Genomic DNA, 11,413 nt, shown 5'->3' with positions numbered 1-11,413 from the left:
TATTGCATACGAGGGTCACAGATCTCCCCCACTCAAGTATCAGTGGGGTATATAAGGTTTTGGTGATCAAATCTAAAAATGAGCAGGAGAGAATTAATTTAATCTTCACACTAGCTATGTAAGCTTGGGCAAATCACTTAACCCTGATTGCCTTAGTTTCTTCATTTATAAAATGATCTGGAGGAGGAAATGATATAATTTACACTCCAGTATCTTTGCCAAGAAAATCTCAAATGGGTTCACAAGGAGTCAGATCTGAATAAAGCACTAAACAATTCCTATTGAATTTTGGGTCCAGTTCATTTTGTATCTGCAATGTCTGTCCCAAATATATGGGTTATATGCAATCTCAAATAAGATTTTGTGAGTTTTGTTGCCTGTTTTATATTAATGACTTTAGGATATTGTGTCCTCTGTAGTTAACTACTCTTCCTAGCTAAGCAGAATTCTGGCCTTCCACAATTTGCTTTCTTTTCACGTTGTCCCCTCTGCCAAGGCAATTGAACCAGGCCTTAAGAGCTTCCCTTACTTGGAAATAGTCTTATCTCTAGATTTTCTCTTCCTATTCTCTTCCCTTTTCTATATCCCCCATCTGCCTATGGCTATAGAGAGTTTAATTCTTGGAACACAGTTTACCCTGGGAACCTATTACTGAATTAAAATTATTCCTTTTTGAATGACTTTATCATTCACTCCCTTCCATGGGTATCCTAAACCTTATCTTCTTCTCTTCAAGCCACCAAATGTTTTTTCAACCCCCTCTTTTTCAAAAGAGTTTCTGGACATCTAATTTCCTGGAAAAAAAAGAGAGACCATCATTCATGAATTCTCTTTTATCCTCTGCCCCACACCTCAAAATCATCTTTTCTTCTTATTCCATCCTATCTTGCTTTACTTTTATCTGAGAAAGAGATTTTCTAAAGTTAATGACTGTATCTACTTAATCCTATCACCTCCTCTTTCTTCTGGGCCCTTGTCCTATTAATGATTTCCATTCTTCATTCTTTCTTTAACTATTGTCTTTTCTCTTGCTTTTTACAAACATCTATACTTTCCTTACAAAACCTTTCACTGATGTAGTCATCTCAAGCTGCTATTTTTTATCTTCTCCCCCTCTTGCCACTAAATTAACAGAAAAAACGTTCATCTCAGTTTCCATTGTCCCCCCATCATCTTTCAGTTCTTCATTGTCTGACTCTTAACCTAATCATATGACCGAAACTGCTCTGGATCAATGGATCTGATGATCATTTTTCAGTCTTCCTCCTCCTTGATCTATTTGTTGCTTTCAATATTTTTATATATCACTTCCACCTGGACATTGTCTCCTTCTTTGACTTTCTGCCATTTCCTGTTTTTTCTTTGATAAGTCTGAGTACTTTTCACTTTGCTTAGGAGTTTGGAAAGAATGATCTGTGATACAGAGGGGAAAGCTGGTCCAGAGTCCATGTGGATGGAATACTAGTAGGCACTAGGTGGCAGTGATAAGAGTGGCAGTAGCTATGGGAGCTCTAAAGTCAGAGATGGTAGAGGGACCTGAAAAATGTTTAGAAAGAGATTGCAGGGTATCCCCTACTACCATTAGACATAGGAACAGAAATTAATTGCCAAATCCATTGTGTATGCCTCCGTCTGGGTCAGAGTTCAAGGGCAGAGAGGAAAAAAATTTGGTCCATAATGACTGAAAATCATAAGAAGCAATATCATTTTGGGCCATAAGGGAGCAGAGACTATGAGGAACTGTATAACTTTAAGTCTCAAAGGGGCAAGAGTCCTAAGGACTAGTACTGTTTTGGGTCCCAAAGGAAGAGCGAACCTGAGGAGCTGGGTAAGAACTCGCTATTTTACATAAAGTTGTTGGGAAAATTGGAAAGTAGTTTCAAAGAAATTAGGAATAACCAATATCTCACACAGTATACCAAGTTAAGATCAAAATGGATAAATGATTTAGACATAAAGGATGATAAAACAAGTAAATTAGAGGAGCATAGAAAATGTATTTGTAAGATCAATGGAATAAAGGAAGCATTTATGACCAAATGAGATAGAGAAGATCACAAAAAGTAAAATGGATCATTTTGATTGGATGAAATTAAAAAGCTTTTGCACAAAAAAAATTATTGCAGCCAAAAGTAGAAGGGAAAAAAATCACAGCAAGTTTCTCTGATAAAGTCCTCACTTCTGAAGTATATAATGAACTAAGCCTAATTTATAAATTTAAGATGGCTCAGTTGATACATGGCCAGAGGATATAGATATTTTTTTGAAGAAATCAAAGTTATTAATTAGTTAAGGAGAAAAAAAATTTTAAATAATTACTGATTAGAGAAATGCAAATTGAAACAATTCTGAAGTATCACATCACACCTATCAGATTCATACCTTACACTTATCAGATTTACTAACACAATAGAAAAGGAAAATGACAAATGCTATATTGCATTTGGGAAAACTGGAGCACTAATACACTCTAGGTAGAGTTGTAAATTAGTTCAACCTTTCTGGGGAAGTATTTGGAACTATGTCCAAAAGGCAATAAAACATTGTATACCTTTTGACCCAGCAATATGACTACTAAAAGTGCATCCAAAAGAGATTAAAGAATACTGGGAAGGAGAATGAAACTATTTGTACAAAAATATTTATAGTAGCATTTTTTTTGTAGTGGCAAAGAATTGGAAATTGAGAAAATGTCCATCAACTAGGGAATTATTAAACAAGTCATAAGAAATGATGAGCAAGATGGTTTCAGAAAAAAACTGGTAAGATTTATATAAACTGATGTAAAGTGAAATGAGCAAAACTAGAACATTGTACATAGTAACAGCAGCATTCTAAGGATGATCAACTGTGAAAGATTTAACTACTCTGATCAAGTCAATCATCCAAGACAGATCCAGAGGCTTCAGGATGAAAAGTACAATTCATCTCCAGAGAGAGAACTGATGAATTCTAAATCTATATTGAAACATACTTTTTTTTTTTTTAAAACCCTTACCTTCTGTCTTAGAGTCAATACTGTGTACTGGTTCCAAGATAGAAGAGTGGTAAGGGCTAGGCAATGGGGGTCAAGTGACTTGCCCAGGGTCACACATCTGGGAAGTGTCTGAGGCTAGATTTGAACCTAGGACCTCCCATCTCTAGACCTAGCTCTCAATCCACTGAGCTACCCAGCTGCCCCCATTGAAACATACTTTTAAAACTTCTTTATTTTTATTTATTTTTTGGTCTATTTTCTTTTTGAAACATGACTAACATGGAAGTATGATTGGTATGACTTCTGTATAATTGTCATCAGTTACTTACCTTCTGAAAGCAAGAGTTGGAGAGAGGAGTCTTTGGCATGTAAAATTTAAAAAAAAATGATTTTAAGACAATTTATCTGTAATTTGGAAGTATTTGACTGACTAAATAATATATGTATAAAAGTATATGGGGAGGCAGTGTAATACTTATTAAAATGTTACATCATGACATAAAATTATTTTTCCACCTATTTTTAAAGTGTTCAAAGTGAAGAATTGAATTGAATCTAACCTATTCCATATTTAAATATTTTGATAAAAATTCCTGACATTTTCGTTCAAAGTAATACTAACCATTTGTCCACCAGTGACCTAATTTTCCCCTGTTTTCTCTCCTTAAAAATTCAGATGTTATTATCGGGATACATACAAAATAAAATGTTGATATCATACAACATTGCTAGCAATCTGTGATACTTATCAAGCTTTCCTCTGGGAGGGAGTGCTTCTTAACAGTTCCTAAATTATAAATGCTATCATTTTCCACCACTTATTCTTTTATAATATTTTAAGTCCAAAGAACAGGTAAAGGAAGGTTTCATGAGATAGAATGGCATTATTCATTATTTTAAGGTTTTCCATGAAATATAAATTTCTTCATTTTGCTCTAAATAGTGATAACGCATGGGAAAGTTTGTTCTCAACTTATATATGAAGTGTTAATTAAAATATCTGTGGCAGACTATCAAACTTAGCTAGGGGTTAAGTAAGCTCTTAGAAAGGCACACTGTTTAAGAGTTCGATCAGGCTCCACTAAAACAGATTTGAATCTCTTCTTGTTATTCCTCCTTATGCAAATGTAAATTAAAGGCTCAAATACAAAGATGTGTCTTAGAGCTAGGATTCTGAGGATATTCAAGACACACAGCTCTCCTGGGAGATTAACCTGTGTATTAGATTCTAGACCTGGCAGGATTCCATTCAGTGAATTCATCCTTCAGTAAGTTGCTTGCTAGTCTCATTTTATACCCACTTTTCTCATATGACAGATGGGGACTTATTACACCTATCACCTTGTTTTGTTTTGTTTTGTTTTTTACAGTTGTATGCTTTTGACTTTCCAGAGAGAATTGTTTAATGAGTCATAGATAATCAAACCAATTCAAATGACCATAAAGTACTTCCTGTCTTTGCCTCTTGAAAATCACAGATTAATTGCCTTAAAACACCATTAATAAATGTTTGTTGAATTGAATTCCTTAGTTCAAGAATCTACATTGCTGTCTATTAGTTCAAAGTCAAATGACCCTGTATGGTTAAGATTGACTCTTACTTAAGCTATATTAATCTTACCTCCTACTGCTCTCCAAAACAAAACCTCTGTAATCTCACCTCAATATGCTCTCCCAGACAAATCCCTCCACTTAACTGATAGTCTCCTCTGTGTTATCAATGATTTTGTTCCCTGATCAGCATTCTCATTCATGCTTTAATAAGGGTATTCACAGTCAAAATCTTGTGTAGTAGATCGATATTTGACAGCAGAAGAACTCAGTTCAAATCTTGATTCTGCTACTTTTTAATTATGTAACATTGGGAAAAATCATTTCTTCTCTGGCTCTGAATTTCATTTCTAAAATGAATGTTTGCATTAGATAAATTTTGTTCTCTTCCTACTCATGGTCTCATCATTCAATCCATTTCTTCTTATTCTTCAGGCCTGAGCATATCACACTCTATTTGTGAGGTCTTTTTTGATGACTTTGCCCCACATACTGTTCTTCCTTTTCTGAAGTTCTTTAGTACTTTTGTTAAATCTAGCATAGAGCTTAGTATTTTATTATATATTATTACTTTATCCTATAATTATTTCACAAATATATCAGAATACTGAACACCATCAAGGCAGAGAACTCATGCTTTTCCTTCATCCTTTAAAGTTGTTTTAAGCATAGAACAGGTAGTCAATAACTACAAATTGGTCAATTGTTAAATTAATCATAACTATAGTTCTGTCTGAAAAGGCAGACTTAAATGCTGCATTCACCCAATAAGTGGACTTACTACACTTAAATGAGCAAACTGGGCAGCAGCTTAAGAATCTAAATTTCTTATAATTTCACTATAAATTATAAATGTGTGAATGTCAGATGCTGCTCCAAATAAGGTAGATGAATCTCGAAATGGATAGAAAAAAAATGATTATATTTTTCAGATTCTGTGTCAAATGGAATTTTTGCCCTAGCAACCTAAACCCTCTAAAATTTTTCTTAGTGAAATAGTTTTTTGTTACAAAATGATTTTATAGAAGCAATTGAATAACTTTGTATTTATCAGTGGAAGTTGATATGATTTTAAATTAAATTAATGGAATTATTTGAAAGGGTGGTTAAATATATATTCAATTCATTTTCTTACAAGAAATTCATTCAAAAATTTTTAAGCATCTATGATATGAGGAAATGAGGAAAATACAAATTTAGGTATACTGCAACCTTAGTCCTCATACCAGTGCATTTCACATGGATTTAAACATTAAAAAACTTGGTCATTTCCCCAAGAATAACTATTTATTAACCTTTCCTGACAGTCTCTACTGGTAGACATTTAGAAAGAAGAGATGGACTTGAGAGATATCAACTTCTCCTTCATTATGTGAAAGGGAATTCTTTATTCTCTGTCTATTTGAGTTAATCAGTCAAGAAACCCCTACTTACACCTCATTAGTCATCAAGTAAGAGAATTCACAAGTCACTTACTTAAAGAGCTCCACCCTTTTAACTCAATCAATTAGAAACTTGTGAATCCTTTGATAAGAGTTTACACTCAGAGGATGAGAGGTGTATCCCTCAGACACTGGCCCCTGGGCAGTGCTAGATAGTCTGGAAGCTGTGATCTGTTCCTGTGAAGAGAGGAGGGGACAGGAAGTGATGTGGGAAAAGGACTAAAAAAAGTCCTGAAATTCTTGTCCACTGGGGTCTTCAGCTTGAGTCTTTGGCTTGAGTCTTCTTGGAGCTTTGGCTGGTGACTTACCTCTTGGAGGTGGCTTTGGACTTGGACCTCGGCTTCAACTTGGGAGCTTGGCTCTTGGACTGCTTCATGGAGGTGGCTTTGGATCTTCTCCTTTGGATTTCATCTTGTGTGAGTGAATAGCTGGCCTACTTTTCCTGGCTTCTGGAGAGATTAGTTCCAGAGAGGCCTCCTTCTGGAGGAGGCTGCATTAGTAAAACCTTTGCATAAGACACCACAGGGTCCTCTGACTAAGGGTTAATGGACACTGGAGCAACATTTAGTGTGATAGGCTAGACATTTTCTCTAATCTCTTCTTATATTTCTCTACTTTCACTCTTTCCACCTCTTTGTAAATAAAAGCTACTAAAAGTCATTTGACTTGAGCTAAGTTGATTTTTTAATCAATATCTACAATATTACTTTAGAATTCTCATATATTAGTCAAAGCCATAGATTTAATTCCTTATAATTGCTTTCATTATAGGAGAGATGGATATTTACCTAAATAGGGAAACTGCCAACATGCCCTGACTTCACCAACCAGTAAGTGTGATTTATACCACCATACTTTCAAATGGATGTCTTCAAATAACTTTAATTCTTGAAGAGTCTTAACAAAAGACAAAAGGTGTTAGTTCAGTTTCATAGTTTGGGGATTGGGAATAACCTTAATTTGGAAGCTAAGGGGTTTAGGAAAATGATTTCCCATAGAAATATTACTAATGAGGGTGCATTTAGATGGATTAGTGGATTAGGCCTAGAAATAGAAGGTTCTCAGTCCAAATTTGGCCTCAGACACTTCCCAGGTGTGTGGTCTTGGTCAAGTCACTTAAGCTTAGTTCTTACTGCTTTTCTACCTTGGAACCAATCCACAGAATTGACTCTAAGAGAGAAGGTAATAGTTTCAAGAAAGGAAATATTACTAATGTTATAATTCAATATGAATTTTCTTAAGGGAGAGAGTAGTCAATGTCAACCCATCAAGAAAATGCTTACTATGTTCTAGGTACTATTTTAGGCATTGGATATAACATATAAACAAAGAGAAAACTAAAATACAAACTAATATCTCAGAATTGTGTAAAAAAAAGTGTGTTAGGTCCAGTGGAAAATTATTACCAGTTGGAGGGATAAGAGAACGTTTAACAGAAGACTATGAGTATATAAGTTTTTAAAAACTTTTTTGGGGTTGCTCTGTTATAATAAATCACATTGAATTTGCAGCTTACTAAAACTTTCTGATATTTTTTCATATGATCTATTGTTTAACTGTACCTCTCCCATCCCATGTTTACAAGTAGATACTGATTTCCTAACCTTAATTATAGGCCTTTGAATGTGTCTCTATGAAACTCCAATTTCTATCACAACTATTCTTTGGATCTTCTTACCCACCTTGTGCCCAAGTCTAAGAGTTCTATCTTCTAGATTATATCACTTTATCTTGACCTCAAGAATATTGAGAGAGGAGTTTCTGACGCCTTGGGCTCTCTGTGCCTCTGTTGTTCTCCACTTATATGGAGATTTGACTATAAAAGAATAAAATATTACCTTAAAATCATAGAAAGAGTCAGGATCACAGTTTTTTACTCTATCCCCATCATTTTGTAGGTGAGATGACTGAATCCAAAAGAAATGAAATAATTAAAATTTAATTGAACAAGTACTGACTGCTGAATTCAAGACATTCTGCAAGGTGCTATTGAAACAATGAAACAATGAATCTTTGACAAGAAAAAGCTTATAATGTATTTTCTTAAGATCATGGGGAAAAGTAATGGATGAAATACATTAGAGCTTAGATCTCTTATACTCTCATGTTCTTGATTTATTTTGTCCTTTGGTGTTTTAAAAGAAAGTTTATAGAGTTAAAATTCATAAAAGCCAACACAATTTGGCAGACTAAGTAAATGGTTAGGGTTATCTGCTGCCTATTTTAGTGCTGTTTCTCTCAGATACAATTGTGAAAAAGAGGATGTCTCCTGCTTCATATGATAGCAGGAATGGCAGAACTGAAAAGGTATAATATTCAATTTATTTTTTGTACAAGAAAAGACATTGCATTGGACATCTACATTTCTTTATTTACTTCAGGATTCTGGCAATAGAGGACCATGTTTACCTTTGATGAAATTCAGTGGAGAATTCTTTTCATGTTATGATTTCTCGAAAGAATGTAAATGTTTAGTCTTGAGGAAAGAAGAACTGATACTTCATTGCCTCTAAATATCTGAAGGGTTGTCATATTAGAGGGCTTAAATTGGTTTTGCTTGGGTTCAGAGGATAGAACAAGTAGCAATGGATGATAATTGAAGAGAAACAAATTTAGGCTCAACATAAGTAAAATCTTTTATAGAGAGATGTCCACAATGGGAATGGGGTATCTTGGGAGGCAGAAATTTTCCCCTCTTTAATTTTCAGCAAAGTCCATGTGATGATTATTGTCTGGTATGTTTTATAAGGCAGGATTCTTATTCAGGTAGGTTGAGTATAGATTACCTCTAAAGATCCTTCTGATTTTGTGGTTCAGTGTTTCTGGTTGTGTTCTATTTACATATTCTAATTGGTGGCTGTGAGGCAAAGTAGAGAGTGTGGCCCATAGAAGGATGAAGAGCTTAATAAATAGAATACAGAAAATTTCTTTGTAAAAGACCAGCAGAACAAGTTCAGAAACTTGGATGGGTAAATTTATTGAAGAAATTTATATTTAATAAGTTCATGTTATATCCTTATTATTAATTTCATCTGGAGCTATGATTTAAAATTATAGAGAAGTTACTAAAAAAAGAGATTTCCTCATTTCTCAAAATTATGAAAAAAATATAACTAAAACAGAGATCGGACATCCCCAACCATGCTACTTAGTCTGCCAGTGTAAACTCCCTCCTTTGATGAAGAATAACAAATCATGTATTAACTGTCAGAGTTGTCTGGGAAATGTAGATGCTCAGCAGCTTGTTCATAGTCACACTGACAGTGCATATCAGAGGTAAAAATTTAGCTCAAGCCATCTCAACTCTAAGATCAGCCTTCTTCACTGCTCACTGCCTCACTGCTTCCCTGTGACACTAATATGTGTTAAGAATTTGCATTAAGCAATGATGAAAGAAATGCCCTTTTAAAGGACTATAGTTCTGAAAAATTATGGGTACTTTTATCAGTAATGAGTAGTTATCAATACTCATCAGTTTCTACTCTAGACAAAATACATCTATTTTATAATTGAAAACTGTCCCCACCAACAGAGATCACAGCATGACAATTAGAAATCATTTGGACCCAGATATTTGTGACTGAATTCAGCTCTCTATCCACTTTGATTCTTTGCAGGGAACATGTTAACTCTGGGGAGGAAGCCAAATATCAGAAATTATAGGAAACATGCCAAATGTGGTTCCATATTTTAATTTTCTAAAAAACAGTATTTCTGAGATATTCACAATTAAGAATAATGTCACGTAGTCATAGCAAATCTGTAAGTTGATTATACTATTTAGTACTAAATTCAGCATATTTGAATATCAAAAGTAGAACAGTTGCTGTGCTTCTGGAACAGAGACTTTTCTCTGTTGGGTAAAGTCTGGCTTCCAAGTTGGATAATTTGGCTTCCCAGAAAATAGTTTTATCTTCTATAGGGGAGAAAATGCCTTTTATTTGTTATACCACCTTTCTAAGCATAGCTAATAACAATTATATAACCTAACATAAAAAGTCAGAAAGGAAACAAAAACAAAATTATTCACCATATGTAGGCCACATACACAAAGTCCAGTCTTGAAGAGCTGCTGTATTTTTCATTTCTGATAAGAAAAATAATGTGTTCAAGTCTCTGGAAAAAAAAAAACTTCATGTGGAAAAAGAATGACCATATCTGGACACTTCAGTTATGTATTTTTTTGGCACCATGTAATTGGAAAGAAATTGTAATAGATTTAATTGAATTTTATTCACAATAACCAATCCTGTCTGACTCAACTGTTTAGGTTAAAATATTTCTTAGCTATTTCTCTACATAGCAAGGTATAAATTGTCCATAGTCAAATAAGTATTGTGTGTGTATGTGTGCATGTATGTTTTTGTGTTGCTATTGCTTTAAAACAATTATGGAGTTGCATTCCTTGAGCTGAGATATATAGAGTGTGAGAATGGTTTATGGAAGGATGATACAAAGAGAGATTATAAGAGTATCTGAATGAAATAGTGAATAGTATATTAAACCCTGAGCGAAGAAGATCTGAGTGCAAATTATATACCAGACACTTACAAGCTACATGATCCTGGATAAATTATTAATCCCTTAAAATATATTTTATGAATTTTTTCCAGATTAAATAGCAATACAATTTTCAATAATTTTTTTCCGACATTATGATATCCATGTTCTCTCCCTCCCTCCTATACCCTACTTTCCCCACAACCATATGTAATATAATATAGGTTGCACCTATATGTTATTATAAAATAAAGAATTCCATATTCATCATGTTGTGAAATAAAACACACATAACATTAGATAAAAATTATTGGAGGAAAAAAAGAGAAGAATGGCATGATCTAATCAGCTTTCAGATGTCATTAGTTCCTTCTATATTAGTTGATAGCATTTTTCATCAAGAGACTTTTGGAACTATGAAGATAGGATTAACTCTCTAAATTAATTTATTTAGTCAATTTAGAACATTATTTCTCGGTTACAAGAGTTATATTATTTCCCTCCCTCACGTCCCCTGACTCTTCTCGCAGCCGATGCACAATTTCATTGGGTATTACTTGTGTCCTGGATCAGAACCTATTTCCATGTTGTTGGTGTTTGCATTAGGATATTCATTTAGAGACTACATCCTCAACCATATCTATTAGACTCATGTATTTAAGCAATTGTTTTTCTTCTATGTTTCTACTCCCACAGTCTTTCCTCTGAATGTGGACAATGTATGTTCTCATATATCCCTCTAAGTTGTTCAGGATCACTGCATTGCCACTAAGTCCATTACATTTGATTGTACCACAGTGTATTGATCCTTGTGTACAATGTTCTCCTGGTTCTGCTCCTCTCACTCTGCATCACTTCCTGGAGGTTGTTCCAGTCTCCATAAAATTCCTCCACTTTATTATTCCTTTTAGCACAATAGTATTTCATCACCAACATATACCAC

This window comes from Monodelphis domestica, chromosome 8 (assembly GCF_027887165.1).
Source record: "Monodelphis domestica isolate mMonDom1 chromosome 8, mMonDom1.pri, whole genome shotgun sequence".
NCBI classification, from domain to species: Eukaryota; Metazoa; Chordata; class Mammalia; order Didelphimorphia; family Didelphidae; genus Monodelphis; species Monodelphis domestica.
Note: the sequence above shows the minus strand (reverse complement) of the source record.